Source organism: Euprymna scolopes, chromosome 24 (genome assembly GCF_053919585.1).
Source record: "Euprymna scolopes isolate OS-2025 chromosome 24, ASM5391958v1, whole genome shotgun sequence".
Lineage (NCBI taxonomy): Eukaryota > Metazoa > Mollusca > Cephalopoda > Sepiida > Sepiolidae > Euprymna > Euprymna scolopes.
The window spans coordinates 6,211,608-6,236,900 of NC_136505.1; the positions used below are offsets into that span (position 1 = coordinate 6,211,608).

At 34.4% G+C, this 25,293-nt stretch overlaps 1 protein-coding gene across 1 annotated transcript in view; it reads left to right on the forward strand.

Annotated features, from left to right (window-relative positions):
- LOC145246459 (growth hormone secretagogue receptor type 1-like) overlaps positions 1-25,293 on the forward strand; it is a 601,437-nt gene that overhangs the window by 291,550 nt on the left and 284,594 nt on the right. The window lies entirely within an intron of this gene.

Genomic DNA, 25,293 nt, shown 5'->3' on the forward strand with positions numbered 1-25,293 from the left:
GGTGTATACTGAGCAGCCTAAATTCTATTTTCGTTTGATTAAAGATTATCTACTAGTTGGTCAGTTTTGTAGAAATCTCAAGAACGATAGGAGCTTTCTCTAATATCTGAAAATGGCACAAATTTCAACGAGAAAGAGCGGAGATGCGCCGCTGTACAACTCATGCTCGCTACCAATCCAAGTTATGACCACAACAGAACCTTCAAAATGAAAATTTGGGCGGTTCAGCACTTGAGGGCGCAGCCCAACGCATCGGAAAACGCACGGTTTTGGGCTATTGTGTGGTTTCAAGCGAGGGCTAAATAATACCAGCTCATTTCTTTGAAGCCACCTTGAAAGTGAACCTGCATGTGCTGAAGAGTGTAGTAATTAACTGGTTTTATCAAGTTGTTGCTGGCAGACCCTTGGTGCGACAGCATCACTTGGCACAGCATACGTCCAAAGAGTCCCAGGCTTGACTTTAAAAGGAGTTCTGTGACTTTGTACCATTCTCTCACTGACCCACTTCTCCCAGGACTTGAAAGCCCTGGGTTTCGTTTTATCATACGTCGAGAACATAACCAACATGATATCCCACAACACCAAAGCCAGCCTTATAGCAACCATCCGTCGAATATTCGCCGAGCTACCGCTGGCGTTTGTGGAAATAGTATACTCCCAGATCCAGTCTCAGGTCGAGGCGCTGATTGAAACTGGAGGTGGCTTCATTGAATGGGTGTCAAATCTCTAACATAATTGAGGTTTAAAAATAAATCTGAACTGTTGTTTACTTTAGGGTGACAAGATATATTGTAAGCAAAAATTAGATCTGAATCTTTTACGGTTTTCTAGGCATCTGGCACTAAATATTTTAAATAGAGTAACTGGGATTATGCCAGATTTGGTCTTATTATTGATGTGAAAACACAAATAATTTCAGGATGTAAACCAGGAAATCTTATTTAAGTTTATGGAAATATAATAAAGAAATAACAAATCCACCAAATATAAATTGAATCTCCAGCTTACTTAGCCAAGTCTAAAATGTTATCAATCAAGAAGTAACCGTTGAATATATTGACAAAAATTTGCTGATGCAATAAACTAACAAATATTGAAATAAAAAACAAATGTTCACTAATGTTTAGTATATAAACTCAAATAATTCTATATAATATATGAGCCATGAAATAATTGGATGCAAATGATTGTCTCAATTGTTGGCACAGAATGTTTGATTCAAAGCCATAAACTGATTGGGAAGACTTTGTTATTAACGCAACTGTTCTTTCCACACCTTGAGAATGTGAAGTGAAATCTGGCTTTTCACCAGTTAAAAATGATCATTATAATTGTCAGAAATGTTGATTGTCGGTGGTGGCTTACAAACTCCATTTATTGACAAATCAAATAAATTTATTCCCTGTATTTTGACTCAATTTGGTCATCTGTATTTCGAAAGTCTTTTTTTTTCTGGAAGAATATATAATAGTTTTAACACAATCTCTACTGCTCTAATATATTTGGTAAACTTACAGGAAATCGTTAAAATGTTTCAATAAATTGGCACAAGTAATACAACTAGTTTTATATGAATAAATATTATTTTACCTAATGTTCAAAATTCTTTTAACACTTTCTTCTTTTAACTTTATCACATTTAATTTATTGAAAATAAAAATAATGCAAGATTTAATGTTTTTAATGCAATCCTTTGGATCTCAATAGGTTGATTTCTGATACTGCCAATTATCTTATAAATATAAATCTGTCCGTAGTGAAAATGGTTATTTTGTTAAATCGAAAACCGAGCGGCCCGCTAGCAATTTTATAATTTGAGTGTTACTGTATGAGATAATTTTAGACATTCGTTGATTTTTCTGTTTTAAATTTTCCTAGACCAATCTTTGCTATTTTTAGTTTTTCATAACCTCGCATTACTATCCTTTAATGGCATTTATTTATGTCCGTCTGCACTTGCTTACAATTCACTCAGCAAAATTTCCATGTTTACTTCAGATTTCAGTGGTTCAGTTTTGAGTCCAACGTTTAGAATTTAAAGAAACCATTTTCGCTTGCACCCCAATACGTTCTTTGATCGTCTGTCTAGTAACTTAGCAAATACAATTAAAATATGAAACTCCGCGCAGAATCGGAGATTATATTACCCTACCCAACGGAATACTATGTGTTACTATAACTGAAAGTTTCATGGATGGGTATATATATTTTTATATATAATGTAAATTACAAATAATTGTTGGTTTGTTGTCATTTTTATGAGTTAATCACTATCTGTTAAGAGCAAAACGCCACTCGAAAATATAAGTTAATGAGTATCAGGTGGACGTAATGATTTATGATTATAGAAATTGAGTAAAATGTTATTATTTAAGAGGACCGCTAAATATGAGCTTGTTTACATAGATTTGAAAACGACCACATTATAGTCGACCGAGAAGTAGCTGTGCAATATTGCGTTCCACAGACAGGTAGTCGTAAAAAAGAAATTTTGCTGATGTAATCTTCGTGTAGTTTTAGGCAGAAAACTGATGTAATTTTCGTTTAGTTTTAGGCGGAAAATGCAAAGGTTGTTAATGGTAGTTATAGCTGATGAGTGCTTGCGGTAAATGATGTAAAAGCAACATCTCCCTGCTGGAAAAGAAATAGTAGAGTGCGGAAAATGTGCTCACCTGGTTGGATAGCAAATGTACACACACACACACACACAGGTATATACATATACATATATATAGCGTGTCAGGAGGCGATGAAAAAATCTAATAAAGGGCTCGATCTTGATGTGAGAGCTGAAGATACAATATTACCTAAATACATATTTCAAGATAGTACCAGTGGTTTCATTGCGCTGAATTACCCTTACGAAGTTGGAAAGAGTTAGTTTTTCAACGTCGCTGATGAATTTGCGCTGACTCTTAGCAACGTCTTATGGTTGATTCGACACAATGAAACCACTGGTACGACCTTGAAATATGTATATATAGTATCGTAATATATATATATATATATATATATATATATATATATATATTATTCCTTAATTGGAAGTCATTTTTGAGATGAGCATTATATATTAATTTTATTTTTATTTTGGACTATTATTCTCATCTTTATTAGTTGTTGTATTTGATCTTTTTATTGGTTCTGTTTATTCACAACGTTTCGGCCAACTATTCCGAAGGCCTACGGAATAGTTGGCCGAAACGTTGTGAAAAAAAAAGAACCAATAAAAAGATCAAAAACAACAATTAATAGAGATGAGAATAATAGTCCAAAATAAAAATAAAATTAATATATAATGCTCATCTCAAAAATGACTTCCAATTAAGGAATAATATATATATTTATATATATATATATATATATATATATATATATATATATATATATATATATATATATATATATATATATATATATACACCAATCGGTGCGGACCCGACTATAGAAGATCAGATAAATAAACCTGGATTTATAAGATCAAAGAATCCAATAAACGTGGATTTATAAGATCAAAGAATCCAACCTTGATCGCCCTTCGCGGCCCGTAGCGCAGTTGATAGAGACGTTGAATCTCTACAGTTCCAGATGAACATTGTCTGAAGATAGCGGTTTCAATCTTACCCAAAGCGTGCCAGAGGTTAATTGGCCAAAATGTGGTGAGACGACAACAACTATGGATGGCAGTGATGGCTGAGAATGCAGTTAGGAGATTCGACGTTCCTATCCGTCGCGGTAACCACCTGACGAAGGCCAGAGGAATAGTTGGCCGAAATGTTGGGAATAAACAAAATCAATAAAAGATCAAAAACAACAACTAATAAAGATGAGAATAATAGTCCGAAATTAAAATAAATTAATATATAATGCTTATCTCAAATATGGAGTCCAATTAAGGAATATATATATATATATATATATATATATATATATATATATATATTACGACACTATATATACATATTTCAAGGTCGTATCAGTGGTTTCATTGCGTTGAAACAATCATAAGACGTTGCTAACCCAGTGACTCTCCAAATCTAATTATAAATGTGTATTTTAATATAACCGCGCTCTTTACATAGCGTTCATTTAGTCACGGTCCTGGATATGACCTTAAACTATATCCGATTGTGAGGCCCCAGCTTCTGGGCTTTGGGAAGTGTGGAGCAACCCCTTAATTGCCATTGCTCCCAGGTCCACTGTGACCCGGAGTGGTAGTATCTCTTAGGATACCAACTATGGGTTAAATAGAACCGACCTGAAAAAAAAACAAATATATTCTATCAAAAATCTTTCTTCAAAATCACTGGATTCAGCATTAAATAACCTGAAAAGGGTTGATATGCCGTAAAACAAAAACCAACTATCATGTAGTTACGTTATGTTAATTTGTGGCCGCGCGTGTGTGTGTGTGTGTGTTGCATATATTCAAATGCCCATAATTCATAAATGCTACGCATAGCATTTCATAGAGAGTTCTTTTAATATCCTCGAATAACATCTTTGTCAGACTAGTCACATACCTTATTTTATAGGCTCATTCTCTTTTGGTGGCTGGCATCTAGGATGGAGGCATCTTGTTCCGAATAGAAACTCCGAAATTCGAATGTTTAAACGTCAGTCTTATTCAACAGAATGAACTTCGTCGAAATAAACTAAGATCAGGATATGAATATACCTCTGATCAAAGTATAGACACCGCCAAAAATGGCCGAAAAATCAAGTTGTTGTTATTAAGAACGAAATTACATTTATTAAAATCCATTATTTCTGAGTAATTTTTTCCAGAAAGATAAAACACTGAATTTTATCATAGAGAAAGCAGAATAATGTAAAACTTTTTCTACTATTTTTAATTAAATTTTAAATGTTAAAATTTCCCCAAAAGTAAACAATGGACATTTTTTGTCTTGCACAAAAAACGTATATAAATAGTTTTAAAATAAGTTTTCTGAAAGAATAAATTTGTTTATTTCTTGTCTAACTGAGATTTTGGGTAATTTTCTATGAGAATATGCACAAATATTATAATATAAGTACCTGGATTTCAAATAATTCCACTTATTCATATAGGCAACCAGCTACTTCGTGTACTTAATAAAATGGGTGACCATTTGTATGAGTTTGGTTTTTAATGTGTATGTGTGTGGCGGCCAGGCTCCCGAAAATGGAGGGGGGGGTTAAAGCACAATAAAAAAATTATTTCAGCGCGTTTGGTCCACCGTAGTTGAAAGGCGGCAAACCTTTTCAAACTGGATCGAAAAAACTGATATTTTTAACACAAAGGGCACAATATTTATCGATTTTTTTTTATCGATTCTTCAAAGCATTCCGTTTAATAATGGGCATGCATTATTCGGCTCGCTAAAAAAATTGTTAATTTACTTATCAAAATTTTAAAATGGCGTTTTTTTCGTATAAAAATGTAAAAAGATTTTGTTTTGTTTTGCTTACCTTAAATTAATTATTTTAAATATTCACCGAATTTCACACTTAAAAACTCAAAAGCGGAATAATTAAACACAATCGAAGTTCTGATATCCAGACGTCAAAATAAGGTATGTAAACAAGATTTTTAATTTACAATCCTGCCCCTTACATATGTTTTGTTCAGTTTCAGATGATTAGTTTAAGCATATTTGGACCCCCAAAACAAGGGGTGTAAGAAATATATATATATATATATATATATATATATATATATATATATATATATATATATATATATATATATCCTTTATGAAAAATAAGTACACTGTTATAAAGTTCATTCTTTCGTATTGATTGGATAATTACCTGAGTTTTGGTAGCTTTTTAAAAAGACAGCCCGTCAAAAAGTACTTACCTGACCCCCACTTTTGGCGGTGCCTATCATAGTATTAGTTCATGGTGTTAGATTCATTTTCGAAATTCTTTTCTTAGCATTAAACATTTTCTCTTAATCACGTTCTTTAACGATTAAAATATTATTTAAAATAAGTAAGTCAACTTTATATAATAGGAGATATAGAAGGCTAAATGTTAAAATCAGAATACGTGGAGATTACGGCGACTTTTACAAGATCAATTAAAATGATAATTGATTTTTTATAATTTGTTTTTGAAAAATGCGGACACAGCGAGTCGAAAACGACAAAAAAATTTATGAACTGAAGTCAACCACGTGTAGTGTGAACTAAAGTCATATGTAGGTAGATGATTAATAACTCTTAAGCAAGTGAAAACAAATCTCTTTAAAATAGTTTTTATTTGGATTACTTGATGGGTGGGGTGCCCAGCATTTGCTAGTCGTAAAATACATTTAATTATATAGTATTTAACTATATTGCAAACTAAATTGTCATAAAAAATCCAACAAAAACCTAACAGCCAGCCACGGTTCTCCCCAAAATATGCTGCTGCCAAATCACATTTTCCATAACGACCAACGTAATGGATGTACTGAGACTATCCCAACCATTATCAATAGACATGAGATCATCTCATCAGCAACATACAAGGCCAAACTATTTGCCAAGAATTTTCCACCTTACTCTACCCTCAGCGACGAATGCCATCAACTCCCCATATTTCCTCCTACAACAGACAACACACTATGTAACATACAAATATATGTGCGTGAGGTCGCCAAGCTAATTACGAACATTGATTCCAGTAAAGCAACTGTCCCTGAGGCATTCCAATTGTAGTGTTGAAAACGCTTCGGCAAGAACTTGCCCTCATACTTACAAAACTGTTTAAGCGTTGCCTTACAGAGAACTGCTTCCCAACACCCAGGAAACCCTCATCAGTATGCCCTGTATTTAGGAATTCAGGCAAAAAGTCATCTCCCTCTAAGTACAGACCAATAAGTATCCTGTGTGTCATGAGTAAGTTGTTGGAAGCCATATTAAAGAAGTAGCCAACCACCTCAAGAGAAATGACATTCTTAGTGACATACAATATGGTTTCAGCTCCGCAAGATCCACAGCAAATGTGCTAACGGTTATATCTCATAGAATTAGTGAATATCTCGACAAAGGCTTCACTTCTAGGGCAATTGCTCTTGACATATCGAAGGCCTTCGATAAGGTATGGCATAAGGGCCTACTTCACAAGATTTCCAGCTACAGTATAACTGGAAATGTTTTCTTAATAATTAAAGAATTTCTCTCTGATAGGCTCATAAGAGTAGTGGTTGATGGGCAACAATCAGAGGCCCACAAACCAAGCTCCTAACTTTACATCATCAACGCTCTGATCCCCATCTAGCATCAATTGAAATGGATGGCTCTCGTCTTGGAGAGGCTTCATGTTTTGACAAGCTCCTGGGTTTGACCTTTACCCCTGATCTGAAATGGAACACATATATAAAGTCTGTTGCCCGGGCAGCTGGGAAAATGGCAGGATCCTTCTACCCCTTCAGAGGATATCTCACTACTGATGCAATTCTTTATCTGTATAAAAGCCAAATACGTCCAAAGATGGAGTACTGATGCTACGTCTGGGCTTGAGCTTTTAAAAATAGCCTATCCTGCCTTGACAGAGTACAAAATAGGCTTCGTGGCTTTTCTCTTCCTTGCAACCTCTCTCCCACAAAAGAGACGTTGCGAGCCTGTATTTGTTTATCGTTATTTCCATGGCAAGTCCTCGTCCGAGCTCCAATCTCTAGTCCCCCCTCGTCAATCTTTCACGATAAACACTCGTCTAGCTAAGACCACTGTCAGTAATTTCCCCCACTCTTTATCTGTGCTTAAATCAAAACGTAAATTCCATGAACAAAGCTTCTTTCTGATAAGGCACGCATGCGGAATTCTCTTCTGTTCGCCTGTTTCCCACCTGACTACAACTTGGATGTCTTCAAATCCAACATAAACAAATTCCTGATTAATCGCCCCCTTAAGTAAGACACTTTATCACATCTCCAATACAAACTATTACTACGATATTATCCCATTGATTACTGTACACACAATAACCCTTATCCCCGAGTGGCTTCCGGGCCTTGATAAGTGGTGATCCCACATGTAAAAAAAAAATACGTCACGTATTTTAACACACATTATTTCATTCATGCACATTTCTTAATTACCATTACAGAGTCAAATCCACAATGAATATTGGTGCTGGTACACTTACTTATCCGCGCTAATTTTTAAATCGTATTTCCAAGTTTAATTAAAGTTTTATGATATGTTTTTTATTCAATTGTAAGGTTAAAGTACAGAATACGTACAAAACACTCTCCCCATGTTAAGAATTGCTTTTTTAAATAATATCGTTATTATTTTAGCATTGATCAATAAGTGCACTAGTACCTGAATATTATATTGTGGTTTATATATAGCGGTGGTTTTAAAAGTTCTAACAGTTAATCAAAAATAACTTGCATATTATCAGCTGGAATCAGTATAAAAATATTTCGCCCTCCAGCCGATGTATACAAGCAAAAAAGTAAATTAATACTAAACTACTTGAAGAATGAATTGAATTTGAGCGTGTCCACAAGGAATTAAATATATCTCGGTAATTTGAAATGGACAGTTTGAATTTCAACTTGCTGATATATGTCTGTACGTGTTTTATCCATTCATCCAAACTGAGATTTTACCTGTTATAAACCATCCTTGCCGTATGATTACTATTTCCTGTTAAGTTCAGTTTTAAGTGATCATTAGTTTAAAAGTTGCTCAATTTATAGACTTGTTGGCGGACACGTACACATACCTGTGCTGTTTTATTTATATTATTATATTTTCTCCTCTTTTGACTAATAGTAAATCGCTTCTTGCCTGGAAAGTAAGGCAGAAAATGTTATATACGTATATACTAGCAGGCCGGCCGGTATTGCCCAGTCGTAAAATACGCTTCAATATGATATTTTGATTAATGTGGAATTTGTATTTATTAATATATTTGCAGTTTTACTCGGCATTACTCTGGGTTTGGTGCCTATCTTTGGTAATTTCAATATATTCTTCGTTTTTTTGGGGGGGAAACCCCTACAATTATTTTAGTAAATATCGGTTATATTGACACCTTACTGAGCAACGTGCCAGCACCAATCAGATTTTTCTTATTTTTTCCCCATTAGCAGCTATTCTTCCAGCTTAAAACTAATTACTTTGGCGAGGTGTGGGGGCCACGATTTCTTGAACCGTATGCATAAGGAAACCACAGAATCAATCAATTTGTTGTAAGAATTTATGTGGTTGTCGTTGTATAGTTCCACAATTAGACAACTGCGTCGGAAAATCCTATTTCTTATGTTGCCGGCATACCACATGTGGCTGGTTGTTAGTGCCTATGTTTTGTTGAACTGGCATATAAGGAACTTCTGAATCACATTTTCACTAAGTATGTGTGTGGACTTTTTGCAATTTCTTGAGGATCGGTTGCTTGTTCAATGGACGTTCAAAAAACAGAAATATAATTTACTTTTGCACTGCTAAAAAACACGTAAACATTAAAAGCTTATAAAATTCTCTGTAGTTATTAAAAAAAAGAAATTTCCGTGCGAAGTTTGAACCTACAGACCACGTCATGCAAGAAAGAAAAACAAAACACGCTTTCAACTTACCCACAGTTGAATTTTCACGACCTGTTGTTCTATCATGGCTGACAAGCGACGACATGGAAAAATGGGTTTACCGATGATAAATAATATAACGGTTTCGATTATCGATTATCGGCAATTATCGGAGGTATTCTTAGAGAAAACTTAACAAAGATCACGCGCAGATTAATACACTCAAGTTCTGTAAATTTTAAAGGAAATCTATTCAACTATTTCGGAGTCTATAAAGAACGAACTCACACAGAGAAAAAGTTGGATTTATATAATTGTATGAGTTATATTAAACCGAATATATAGTAATGATTTCAAAAGTTTACAACAAAAATGTCTCGTGCGCCAGCACCAAGAATCGGAACAAAAACGCTGGCTCACGCTTTAGTTTTTCCTTTGGAATTAATGTACGAACTGTGAAGACATGTTTGCTGTATAGCTAAAAATGAAAACATGAACTAATAGCTATTACATTATGCATGCATATTCATACTGCCGTTCTCCGACCTTCACCTGGCGATTACTTTTTAATTTTCACACTTTTGCACCGATTTTCCCTGGCTAAAACCTAAATATAAAATTTCACATGGGTTCGGATACACTATATGTAAAGATTTATGTCTGTAGAATAAAAATGACAGCGGAGTAATGTAGGCAACATTTTTTAAACAAATATATATATATATACGCATACATAAATATATATAGAACTAGGTTAGTTTTACTATAAACTTTTTACGTAAATATTACGCAAGTTTTTTCAGCAAAAGTAATGGTCGAAAAAGATTCTATGTCCCGAAAAGTACTATTTTTGGCCAAGTAGGTCCTGTTTTGATCCTCTGGAAATGCAAATAGAATTTTTATCAAAAATTCGAGAATGTTACATTTCCTCCTTGCCAGTTGTAATGTAATGCAAAATTTCAGAAATATGTAATGAGTAGTGTTTGAAAATTTTGGGAATGAACGGACAAACGGACGAACGGATGAACAGAGGAATGGACTAACGGACGAAAGTGAATTCTAAGGTTAAAAATCCGACTAATTCGGTAGACCAATAATTTCTACGCTATCCAGGAAAATTTTGTTTTATGAAAACATATTTATTCATTAAATATATTTCTTACTCCGTGGGTCATGCTACTAAATAAATAATTGCTTATTCGCGATGAATGATAAAATTGGCAGTTCAATAATCAAAAACACTTCATGTTTTTCACACTTATAATGAAGTTTTACGTTTAAATGAAAGTGAATTAATTATAATTGACACGTTTTCGAATAATGTAGAAAAAATCTATTCACATGTTTGCAATCTCACATTTATTTTACTGTTGAAACATTTAATTGACCGTAAACAAGTTGCAACGTGAACATAAAATATGTAGAATGCAGACAGCCGGAAATATGAGAAAAAAAATAAATCGAAAGCAGCAGACGATATTAACACAAAACCTGTTTCATAAAATTAACTTAAAAACTCAATTTCAATAGTATAACTTCAAACTAGATTAGATCTTATAAAATGATATATTATTTTGGTGTTATTGTTTGCATAATCAAGATGTCCATGTTATTAACTCTCTTAAAATAATCGGATTGAAATGCCAACAATACATTTTTGGAAAATAATGTAATTCATTTTAGTAAAAAATAAGTGCTCCGACTGTTACATGATAAGGGCTGTCCCCTTTTCATGTAAGTATAAAAATAAAGAGATTAGTTAAAATGAAAATGAAATAGCAATAGACGAAATTCGAACCTCGTAATTTAGTTTTAGAAATATATTACGTGTGAGAATTAAAAGGGAATGTAAAACAAAAACTTGTTTAGAATAGAGATAAAATATTTCAAGAAAAGAATGTGAGCTGTCAAGTTTGTTATGAAATTTTAATTGAAAGAATGCAGCTATAAGATAATGTTTTTTAACATATTGGAAAAATAGGTTACTGAGTATAGGTTAAAATTCCTTTTGTAGAAAAAGGAAAGATTTTGGACACGCATGTCCAGAACACGTGAAAGAAGGCACATGTTTTAACATGTGTATGACGTCACGGAAAATAGAAAGTTCTAGGGATAAAAAAAAACTTTAGAGTAAAAGAAGACAGAAACTGGGAGAAACTCAGAGAGAGTCTGGAGTTTGGAATTCGAACGTCTAGAAGCGAGACGATCACTTTTAAACTTAATATGTGAAGCTTTGAATTCTTGATAATAAAAATCACGGCCGGTCGTGTGAAGAATAAACTCATCTGTGTTTTTGTAAAACGTCGTCTTGTCTTATGATTCTACAAAAAGGTAAATTGAATTGTTATTATATGTCTGTGTTATAAAAGTCGTGACATACACATCTCATGTCTACACAATGTCTGAACAGTGAACACTATCTCATCATTCTAAGAGCTTTCTTCTTCCATCAACACATCTAAGGAATGAACATTTAATATATAAGAATCATAACACGAACAATCTCTCTCTGAGTCTTTCAACATCCCTCTTAATAAAACTTTCTTTCGAAGCATCTCTCTCTAAGACTCTCTTTTAATGAAACCCCTATATGTAACACGACGAACTACAAGGCTGTGTACTTCCTCAACATAAATGCCCCCGACAAACCCGACAGGCAGCAAAATACCACACCTACACTAATACAGTAAAGAACTCAATATGTAAGAAAGCCTTCTACTCTGCTAGTTTCTTCTCTAAAACTGATAGACTTTTGAATTGCCTTCCGGCTTCCTGCTTCCCTGGCTGTACTGACATACAGAAGTTCAAGTGTAATGTAAACAAACATTTTGCTGCTGAACCTTCTTCACAGTGTCCCTACGGTTTATGTTCAAGATAGTCGCTCCTTCCATCAAAGTTGCACTGAGCTTTGTTTGAAAATATTTAAAAATGTAATAAGATGTCACTTTTTAATATCGTTTTAATATGAATATTAGAATTTCAAATTTAAACAAGTCAAACAGATATGTGTTTTTAAGTAAAGAAATTTTATCTTTAAATGTATCTTTAAAGGTAAACAAATCATACTTTTATAGAAAGAAAACAACACATAATGTTTATGATTTTCTCAAATTTAAAATTGTATCATAAAAATAGGTATGTAAAAAAAATTAATCCAGTATCTTAAAATTTAAGTTGATGTATCGCTGTGGTACGGAAGGAAGACACGAACACGAAGATAGGTTAAAACAAGGTATTATTATTGAGAACGAAACAAAATATACAGAGACCGAGTGACGTGGTGCTTAACGCCAAAACAGCATACTCCGAAGCAAAAACACACACTTCGGCCTTTTTATACAACTCGGAAGAATTCATATCTTGTGGATGGGTGAGTCCTCACAAAGTCGCTCAACCAAAGCTTTTTCGCACCACAAAAAACTTGTTAGTATCTTTTCTACTTCGGATTAATTGTCAGTGGGTCAATAAATTCCCTTTTTTATCCGACAGGATCAAGATTGAAAGTCTCAAATATTAAGCTTTTTCTTTACTCGGTATATATCTCTATTGCCATCTGACTAACATTTTTCCATCTGGTTTTATTGGCGTTTATTAATATATTTTGTATTTTGTATGATAAACTCAATATCGACCATCCTTTACAATTTGATTTAATGACATTTATTTAGTAACATAATTTATTCATCTCTCCAGTTTGTTACGCAAACTCAGTTAATTTTGTATTTCTATGTTTTTCAAATAAACTGAAATTTAAGAACCTTGTATAGTCGGGCCATCAACGTGTTTTTTTCGATCATACTTGCATCCTGGTTTGCTTTTTCCCTTAACGCAGTATCCTTTTTTTGTTTGCCTTTAAACCTAATTCTTTTTTAAACAACTCTATGACGCTTTTATTTTCTACCTACTCTTTCATTAGTGCTGCGTTATTTTCCGACGTATTTTCAAATTCTTTGCTTTATTCCTCTTAATTCGTTTATGATTGGCTGTAAGCAATTCATTAAATAAGTATTTCATTATATTTTAAGAGACAGCATCGTTCTGAAAGTGATAACTATTGTTTTCGACAAAGTCGAGTTGTTAAGTTTCTTCGACGTATGCAAATTTATAATACAAGGTTTGGATACAGTATCTAACAATAACTTAACTGTTTTGTTGAGTATCTTGACTATTTCTGTTACTCATGTTCACCCATTAGAAAGCATCTCATCAATTAAACGTAAGGGGCTACTATTTGGGGTCATGTTACATTTAAACTTCTTTATATAAGTAGAGCCAGGGAAGCAGCCAGCAGGAAGGTCATTCCAAAGTATAGCTGTTCGAAGGAGGAAACTATTAGAATAGAAAGCTTTCTGGTATTTAAAGGATGATAACAGCGAAGGGATCACATTTATTGTTAAGCGGGTTTGTCGTGGATATGTACGTCGAGGGGTTACAAATGAAACAATTCATCAGAACGTATTCCATTAAAATATTTGTAAAACAGGCACAGTGATGCAACTGCGGTGATGGGACAGGGGGTTGAGCTTAGTTGATAAAGTGGGACCAATTAAATTTACAACTCTTTTTTGGACCCTCTCTTCTATTTTGTACTTACTTATATTTTTGTCTGACATAGCATTAGATTTTGTCTTTGATGCGTTTTCTGGTTTTGTATTTGCTTCTACAATGCGACATTTTATAACCAAATTTACAACAATTTTCACATGTTTAATTCCAGAACAGACAGGATTTTTCTTAATTTAATTCTCTTCATCTGGCCTATTCTATTCCAAGTAAATCCCTTTTGTTTCTGTATGGTATACTCGTTTTAAAAATGTGGGTAGTCATTTTCTTTTTTATACTTTTAAAATCGAATAATTATTTGATTCATACGGAAAATGCGGTTAAAGATCATTTTTGTATGGAAGCACATTTTTAGATGTATACTTCACTCTTCTGGCGTATGCTACGTCCGATTCTTGAATGTTTTTAGAATCGCTTCCCACATTTATAATCTTTTGGCTATTCTCTGCAATTTTGTGTAGAGTTCGCTTCGAGTTCCGTTAATACACTTCGTTTAATCTCAGCATTTTTCCGACACTAAGCTTTGAGCAAGAATAGGAAATTTCAAATTGTCTGCTGATAATTCTGCTTGTCTAAAGTCACTACCGTGTGTGTTTACGACTAACAAAAGCGCTAAATGATCTTCGTCGTTCCGCTTACCCAAATTCAAGCATTTCCACCGTTTGTGGAATAGTAATTATGTGAACTGAACAGTTCTGATAGTAAATTCACGATTTCCGTTAATCGTCGATCTGTGATCTTATTAGATAGGTTGTAATCTACGAACCATGCCCGTTGTTACAGTCGACATTGAAAAGGTATTAATATTTTCTTCAGAAATCGTCTAACGTTTAGTCTTCTTGCTCAGGAACGTATGTAAAGGTTTTGATAGTGGTCCATATCGTGCTCTGCAAAAACGTTTTTTAATTGTTCATATTTCTTGTTATTGGATAAACCTTCCTTAAACCTTCTGTTGTTTTTGCTATAATTGCATTAGTAGTTATTGTCTTTCTTCAGTATTTCTGGTTGGAACATCCGAAGGATAATTTATTTAAAGTCGTTCATATTGTAGTTTTCTTTTTTGTGAGAACTATTTTTCCTTCGATGATCGACTAAACGGATTTTTCTACTTCACACCATTATTTTTAATAGTCCGAGTATAAGTATGTTCATTAAGAATGTTACTCTGTTGTCTGGTAAATTCGAGGTGTAATTACTGATACTTTCTAAATAATAAAATGGCTGAAGAAATTTCCCTCTGGGCCAAACTATCATAATTTTGCATCAACAGATGCAACATACAAATTCAAAACGTCTAGGAAATTAGTCACTAACTTTCGTAAACTTCGACCATCATTTTAGACACATTAAGCCATTATAATAAAATGAAACATTGCATTCGATACATATTTAGAGGAAGAAGTTTCTATTTTTCCTTCTAAATATTAAGTCCTCCCACTTTCACCAGTATAGACATCTAAAAGACATGTAAAAAAACACCAATAAAAACAATGAAAACTTCTCAAAAGAACACAATAGTGTCAAAAAAACAAATGCAAACATATTAATTGCTCAAGAATAGAAATTTGACGCCTGGTAAAATTACAAGTATCCCAATGTTTCACGAATACTGGCAACTTACTCAACATGTAAACATACATAAGTGAACACAATTTATACATAAGTTCTTTGAAGTCTGTATAATTACTCAAAATTAAAACATTAAATTCTGGAAGCCTAACACATTTGGTACTGTCAAAATATAAACATAGCATTGGTTTAAGAATGTAAATACGCAGAAAATAAAGACACACTACTACCCTTTGTGACTTATCATGTTGACACTTCTTGTTAGAACTGACTAAGCAATTGCAAATAAGTCAGAACACAAAATAGTATGCAGCTATTGTTGCAACTTACATTGTATTGGCACTCATTTGATATATATTTGTTTTCATACGATCGTTACTTTCTGTGGATTTGATAGAGATACTTTTATAAAAAATGTTTGCAGTATACCGAGAAGAAAAACGCTGTTCAGCTTGAAAACTTCTGTCATCGGTAGAAGGCAGTTATCTTCCTCTGTTTTCGCTGATTCTAAAAAGTTATTAAATACTTTCTTTCTAATCAGCCAATACCTGCAGGTGGCCGCCCCAAAACCAACAGTAATCGTCATTAGCCAATTGCACTGACAATCACAGACAGCGTCTTCTATTAGCTGCAACTGATAAAAAAATGGTCGATAGCGGAAGCCATATTATTTCATTTGGACCACGGCCGCCAGTGTTCGTTAATTTTCGCGGTGGGAGGGAGTCCTTTAACGATTCTGTTCTGGATCTGTCATGTTTCCTACGGCAACGGCGGTTAACGTGTCTTGCTAGTAAATTAATATTTTGTCTTTTTGTTCGAAACAGATTTTGTTGGTGATACTACTCTGCGTGTGAGTTCTCCATTGTAAGGCTTTTTTTAAGAAGTATCTTCCTTATAAATTCGAGTTCATCGTCGCAACGTGTTAGGAGTATCTCATTGGTGAATTCAAGTTGCTTGTCGCCAAATTGTTGTGGCCTGGATGATCACTAAAGAAGAGACATACACGGACAGGATTTAAAGCAACGCATTTGTATTGAGAACGAAACAAAATAAACTGAGAACAGCAGCCGTAGTGCTTAACGCTAGATGCTGTACTACTATGTGCGCACTCGGCATTTATCTCTCTCCCACGTGAAGAGATAGCACCGCAAGATAAGCACCCCGACCTTACAAAATTCAGTTTAAGTAGCTCCGTAGCATTCCCTGGTGCGGTGGCCTCAGACAACAGGCAATAAACTTAGCTGTATTAATATGCAGAATTTTAAATGTAACGTACACTAACATCTTGTTAGTCTTTCCCAGGCAGTGTCCGAAATAGTAGCCCTTTTTTGCCGTCTTAGGGATGAACGTGAATAAAAAGGAAAACAAAACACACGTTCGAACTTGAACCGCGACGGCTGCAAGGAGACTCGATTGTTGTGTACAATATCAAGTCTTTAAATCCATCTTTTTAGAACTTTGTACCCAAGTCCCAAATCGCGGGCACCCTTAAGAGGTGTACCGCCGACGCTGCCATCTCAATAGAATATATGCATCATGTTCTTCTCCCTAACCCTAATCCTTACTGTATCAATACCCCTGCCCAAGTCGTGATGATAACTCTCATATCGAGCTTTAAAGAGAACTTCGTTAAACATTGAGGTTTTATGTGAATGTAATCTCTTATAGTTCTCTTTATGAAGTTGGTTGTTATTTTTTGCCAAATAAATTTTATCTGATTTGAAATCACAGGACTTTACGACAAATACTGTATTTTGCATCTTGTTAGATAATTCTGTTTGAATCATCATGCTTTAACATAACCTAATCCAATAAATTTAATTAGATTAAAAATGGCGCTAATGTTAATTATAAATGCAAAATTTATTTTGAAAATGATATAGCGATAAAAATGTTTATAAACATTATTTTACATTTCTTTCCTCGCAGTTTTGAAGTGTCGTGTTTGTCATTTTCTACGAAAGAATCATTTCCAGTATTTTATAGACATCACTTCATGTGTGTGTGAGAGTTCCTTATAGGTTCTGAAACAGATGAGACTATCTTTTGCAAATTCCATACAAAACTAATTGTTACATGAAAACGGACAGACCTCAGTAATTAAATAGATAATTTTGAAAATGATATTCAGAAAAAGTTAAGAATCGAACCCAGTAAGAAATATTAAAAAAGAAAAAAATATTGAAAGTCTAGGAAAGTTTAACGATTATTATTTATGTTAGAGTTAGATATGAACAATGCAATTTAGAAATAATGATAAAATAAATAAGTTATTAATGATAAAATTCATTTAGCACTTTTTTGTTTGCCAAGAGCGTGTTTGGATTCACATGGTTAAATTTACGTGAATGAATTTCACGTGTCGAAGCACGCCTTTTAGGTCATAAAGAAGAGGATTCTCAATATATTGAGATGGGCTTGAGAGAGAGAGAGAGTAATAGCTCAATAGTCAGAGAACGACTTAGTCCAAGTCGAGTCGGTCAGACTGGGAGCTGACGCCCCTTAGAGGTGAGGAGATAAGATCATGTAATCGTAAGAGCTTGAGTTTCTGATACATCAATCAGCCAGCTGGTGGAATAAAGATCTTCATATATTTTGTAAACCTTGTCTTCGGCGTCAGCATTACAACAGAAAATGTAAATATGTTTTTCCCTATCATCTTGTAAACGAACTTTTTGCAAAACCCTTCAAATGTTAACTGTCTGTCCTCTCCATAACCCTCAATAATGTATCCCCCTCTCTGTGTAACAAGAACTGTAACTCTCTTCTCGTTTCCACATTTATATATCTCCTGTTTATAATAATATCAACTTAATAGAATTAATAGAATAGTTTACGCCGTTATACAAACGACAACTTCGTAGTCGTTGTGTAACAGTGTCATATAAACGTCTCGGCCACCGATATATACGTCGCCAATATACTCTCTGATATGTTGTCTCCAGATGTACCCCGCTACACAAGAGAATTGTATATGTCTGGCAGTGTTCTTCTATAGGATTTGTACAGAAATATGATCTAAAAATATTTTCTCTTTAATTGACAAAAATAATAATTTTTCCATTGGAATATTTTACGTTGGACCAGCCACGGGAAATTTTAAAATCTCAGCAAATCATTTCTTCTACAAAACAGATATATTGTCCTCTGGAGATATAGATCAGTAATAGAGCATTCGACTACTGATCGAATTACTGTTTTTAAAAGCTGTGGTTTACATCACCATTTTATTTATTTTTTTATTATTATTATTAACGAGTTCAATTTACGATCAAAGAATAGGTACTATTTAAAATCGCCGCAAATCATTTCTCCGTTTGCACTTTTAAAGATAAATATAAATCAGAAATGACATTCCAGGGCATTCATCGCCAAGCCTAAATATCAGCTGACGTAATATTGTAAACAAACAAAGACGGGATTTCATAAACGATATTGCCATTCTTATTAATTTTATTCTATTTATTTATTCATTTATTTTTGATAATTACTCAACAGGTAAATTATTATTCGTAATATATAATAATCAATAATAATAATATTCTATAATGAAAAATACGCAATCTGCATAAATTAAAATATCATAGTTAAGAGTATTGTACGACCGAGCAACGCCGGGCGTCCAGCTCGTCAATATAAAAATTCAAAATATTTTTGCTCGCCTTACTGCTCTGAATAGATGGCAAATCGGCTTCAGCAATGAACCATCGATATGTCTATAATGTCGAGCTCTTTCTCGCTCTGCCATTAATATTAGTCCTACTTCTTAATATATACATTATAAAAATAAACTTTTTAATACACTGAGTCAGAGATAAGCGTGCGATTTCATGAATTTGCATATTTTTTTAAATTAACTTTTTTGAAATTAATCATTCAGTTTTTATTATTATTTATTAGATAATTGGTTTCATTTAACTGCCACGTATAATTCATTATATGTATTGTTTATAAGTGTGTGTATGCATATATATACATATATATGTATATGTGTATATAATTATATATATATATACATATATATATATTTATAAATATATACATATATATATGTATAAGTGTATATATTTATTTATATATATATACATATATATATTTTTAAATGTATACATATATATGTACACATGTATATATACACACATATATATACATGTATATATTTATGTATATATGTATACACATATATGTATGTATCATTCATGAGTCGCATCTTCCTTTTTGTGTTGATTGTAAACACACGTGACTTATTTCTCGCAATTCCTTACGATCCGTGGTTGATGAAATTCTAAGTTTTGGGAGATATCCTATCAAACCTATTTTCTCTCCACCTCTTTGTCATTCCTCTGCATTTTTGCTTTCTAACGTACCCTCAAAGCATAACATTATAGGCACGTGGGTGATCTTTTAACATTGCTCAAATCATCAACGAGTTTAACTTTTGAATTTATCAAATAGGGAGAGAAGAGAAATAGATTGACGGAGGGAGGATATTTTTTTTTTTGCCCGAAAAGTCGATGTCCCTTGATTAAACGCATTATGTGATTTGAAACATTGACTTGTTTAGACCACGCGATAAAATCTAGGTCATATAAAATTACTGGAAGGACATAAATTAAATAAACTTTTACTTTAACAGTTATCGGCATCCTTTCTTGATTTTGGAATGGTGCTATGTTTTTGGAAAGCCAGATCGATTTTGTGTTTCAATGTCGTCTCATGATCAGTGAAGAAAGGCAGTTAAAGCCATAAAGAAATGAATTTGATAAACTGTTTGATATATTTATTGCGAATTGTCCTGTTTAGGTTAAATTGTAATTAAGCTGCAGACACATTTTCTGTTTTCTCTAGATATAATTCTAATGCTATCTCCTTTGCATTCTTTTGAAATATATTAACTAAACTTCTGTGTGCATTCATGAACAAGAGCGATATAATTAGCGTAGCAGAGGTTAGAAAAGAATTTTGAAACCTATAGGGAACCGCTTTGGCAAATATCTTTTGTTTTAAGCAGAACATCAGCTAGTTCAACACAGAACAGCAGGATCGCTGATACTATATCTCCTTGATGACATTTTGGATGTGTACATTGAGAGTAAACCCAAGTAAAGTGATTTTAGAAGATTAATGTTGTTTTTGTTGAGAGGGCTTTTGTCTAAAATTGACGAAAGCTTATCGAATTTCATTCTATCCAAAGCTTTTGTAAAATCGATAAAAATGATATATAATGGTATATTAAACTTGATTGATTATTCAATCAATTGGCTAAAACCAAATCTCTTTCAAGTTAATAGGTTGCGTGGAAAGCGGGGAAACAGAAATAAAGATCACTTGAGCTTCTGTTGCCAATGATAGTCACAAAGAGCTTATAAACAAAACTTTACAAACTTATGGGTCTACAGTTTTTTTTTACATTCGGACGCGTCATCTTTTTTATACAAAACAGCTAGTGATGATTCCTTAAAATTAGAAAATGATTTTAATAGTTCTTAAAATACAATTGAACAGCTTATGAAGAACTAGGATCATGGTACTACTTCCAGCTCTACACACACACACATACACACACACACATATATATATATATATATATATAGCATAATTATATAGATATATACATATATATATACATATATTCATATATATATATATATATATATTCATATATATACATGTAGATACATATACATGGCAATTGCATCATCTTTATATGATGCTCCCCATCAACTTCATCATAGTTTTCTGGTTAACTGTCGGTGACACGCAAACCACGTCCATCGGCCTAAATATGACTTTTCAGGCCAGCGTTTGACTTTCACAGTATGTCACACAGATGGCAGACAAATGTGTGTGTTGAAACGTGTCTTACTTCTGCCTCTGTTTTTTTTTTGGGGGGGGGGCTCCATCTGCTCATGGCATGTGTTAGTTTTTTTTGTGGTTAGTGCAAGTCACTTTTCAGAGGAATACACGAATAAAAGCCTCACATATCCAAACGTTCAAAACATTGCCTTTCCGAATATTTCTCTTGATGTAAGCATGATCGGTTCTTTCCCTTGTAAAAAACTCAGATACTCCGCTTAAAGCTCTTCTTTGTTCGATGTTGAGGGCGTTTCCTAGTCTTAAACTCGCCGTAAAACAACTGCTTAGGCAGTCTAACATCCCTCATTCGAACAACATGACCTATTAAACGCAACCTGTCCCTCATCCCCATTGCTTCCATGTTGAAACACTCAGCCTTCCCCAATATCCTTGTCAGTTTTCAGTGACTGTCATTTTACATTGAGAATTCGACTGAGGCATTTCTGATGGAATTTCTCGAGTTTCTTCAAGTACCGACGTTGTGTTGTTCAACATTCAGATGAGAAAGTAAAACAGAAAGTACGCAGGTTGAGTAAACACTAATCTTGGTTTTGACAGAGATGTCACGATCAGACCACGGCAGCTTTTTCTTGTGTTCCGAATGCTGTGCTGACTCTCTGGATGCAAAAACATATTTCCTCGTCCATTGAGCCACATGTGGCGATTGTGCTAAGTACACAAATGTGTCCACACATCCAGCCTACTTTCCCCCATATAGATATTTGGTTCAATGTATAGAACACCAGATGCCAAGTTGAACATCACATTCTTCTTCTTAATGCTGATAGTTTAGCCGAAGGCTTCACATGCTGCTGAAATACAATTTATAATATTTTGAACATCGATCTCTGAATGAGACACAAAGTCAGCATCATCAGAATATTGTAGTAGTTCCTAAACTAGACGTCAAATTGTTTGTTACTTTGTCAATAATCCTAAGCAGAGAAAGACACCTTTATCGCAATCCTTAAATGCATATGCAAGCACTGCGAAGTAAATTTAAAATCTTCCAGTCGTCTTTCAGTTCCTCTGGATCTCAGCATCGAGAATGTTTTCGGGATTCACATCGGGTTCGTTTGTATCAACGTAGGAACCACATTTTCCGGAGTCACAGGCTGCCTCGGACCAGAGTCTCTCTTGCCATCTGTGCAACCAGCCTCGAGATGATTATCGCCTCGTTTTCTCCTCATATTTGTTCTTTTTATACACCATACAATCCCCACATATTATTACTAGCGTGCTCACTCCCGCTCCTGTAATCACTACCTTACGAAGTCTATCCATAAATTTCGTATTCTCCAGACCGTCTAATCGGGTCTGCAATTCACTTAAATATATTCGTCTAACTTTTCCCAGTAACTTACGTCGGGTACGCGGCGGTGATCAACGGAATAGAGGATCCCAGAGGGTAGTAAGGTTATTCAATTTGGCATTCACCCATTCTACTTCAGCTGCTTTTAATAAATACCGTTCCTAAATTGATAATATGCAGGTAACCCTATGCCCTTTCCCCGGGCTTGACACCCCCTGTCCAGTTCTACCATAGTTAAAGGAGGACTCTCCTTTATAATTCCAGCAGCCATGTTACCGCATACCTTGGACAAATCCATCTTCTGTTGCGTGGATACCAACCAAGTGCCTTCGGCTACTCTTACAGCCATTGGGAAAAGACCCCCACTTGCCACCTCAACGTTGCAGACGCGATTTATTACTCTCTCATCCTCATGAAACAATTTCAACACGCACAACCCATGATCTCCAGTTACATATAACGGACTTTTTGATCGGCAAATTTCAAAGCCATAGATCCGGCATTCTCCTGCCTCTCGCTGATTCAATAGCATAAATCTATACCTTGCCTTATTAAACGCTACATGTTCTGACTCCACCCTGTAACTGGCTACCAACCCCAACTTGGGTGTGTCCTGTGGATAGGGAACGGGTGGAGTTATAACTTGATAAACCTTGTACTTCGTTCCTCTACCCCAGAGGGGTACAGACACAAACACTAGTATTTTCTCAGCTTCTAACCTCGCACTACACACCAGGGTGTTATAATATTCCCACAAACCTTCCTCGGGGCTAACTGGAAATTGTAGATACGATGGTAACTTTTGTCGTATATCCTCCAAGAGTTTAATATTCGGGTATACTATTCTACCCCCCTAATTATTCTTATATCCATTAACGTACATATGACTGACACCCATCAATCTCCCCGACTGTCCTCCAGGCGGAGCGTTCATCAATGCTATTTCTACCTAACAAGCAGAGCGAACGTGGTGCTCAGGCTACTAAGGGTCAACAATTCGCGATTCTGCCCACACCAGGGTCCACTTCGCGTCACACAGCTCCCTCCTCCTGCCGGCCACCGCTCGCCGCCCTGCTATCCGACCATATCTTCTGGTCTCAAGAGGTACATGAGCTTAATCACGGCCATCCCCGGAAGAAAGTGAGAAAACCCTGCCCGTCAGTACGCAATTATTTACAAAAAGTTGAGTACCTTTTGTCACAGGCTTAAATAACCAGTTCACTCTCAATAAAATTAATCTCACGGATGATTAAATAAATAAATAAAAAACTACAGGGAGCGAGATACGCCTCTCCCCAATTAATCGAATTCCTTTCAATATTTCAAAATACGTTCCTATATTCCTATAATACACTTATTCTCTCTCCGTGTGGCACACACGCTCGTGCAGACAACTACCTCAATTCCAAAATAGTTAATCTGCCCCCTTATGAACGGTTAATTTAAAAAAAAAAAACTACAGAGAGCAAGCCACGCCACCCAGCACCCTCCCAGGCGGCATGTCCGAACGGTTCCATATCCAGAAATACCCCATGAGGTCACGCAAGGATCGGCTAACTTCAATCATTACGAATTATAACTCCCAAAGTTCAGCTTAAATGCTCCAAAATTCATTTGAACTAATTACATAAAAAAAATTAAATACTTAAAATGCATAACATTTAACGGCCTTCGCAAGCCGGGTGCTTCAAGGTGAGTCTATTAAAGTACCAATTTCTCGCAAGAAATTCTGTTATTGATTAATGTCTCTAGGCGTGAACACCACACGCACGATTTACTCGCAATGAAAAATCTATCTAGAAAAATATATAAATTGCTTTTCGCGCTAAATTGGGTGCACTACAATTAATTTACTACCTCGCTCAGTAATACTTATAAGTATTTTCAATTAGTCCCACTCAATTAGCGGTCTCTTGACTCTTATCTCTCGATAAGATATCCTTCCCAACTAAGGTAAAGTTTTAATTCCTTCTCAAAATTCAATTTAATCGCTGAAATTAAGGATCTCAATTATTCTCACCTGAATTCAACTAAAATCTGTTCAATTTCACGATAGAAATGCTTCCAGACCGAGAAAAAATGATTTTCCACAAAAATTAATTCAATTCTCACAATTAATATTTCTAATTATTTTCGATGGAAATCATAAAAACAAGCTCTCATAGGTTTACTTTACAACAACAACATCGATTAATATCATCACATAAAATACAGGTTAATTCAGCCAATAGAAATCAAAAGACTTATTAAAATAATACTCACATTTTTTTCAATTAAATTCAATCACCGGAATTCTCCCTTCACAATTTAAAATTGTAATGTAATTAAAGGCATTATCATCCGAGCCAACCTACTCTCGAAAGAACTCAACAAATAGTCACTTTAAAATGAGTGAATAACATTCTATACCCTCATATTAACCTATTCTGGAGGTAGAGTACTCCCTTTTCTTTCTAGCCCTGCATCTGGTAGGTCATGGGGCCAC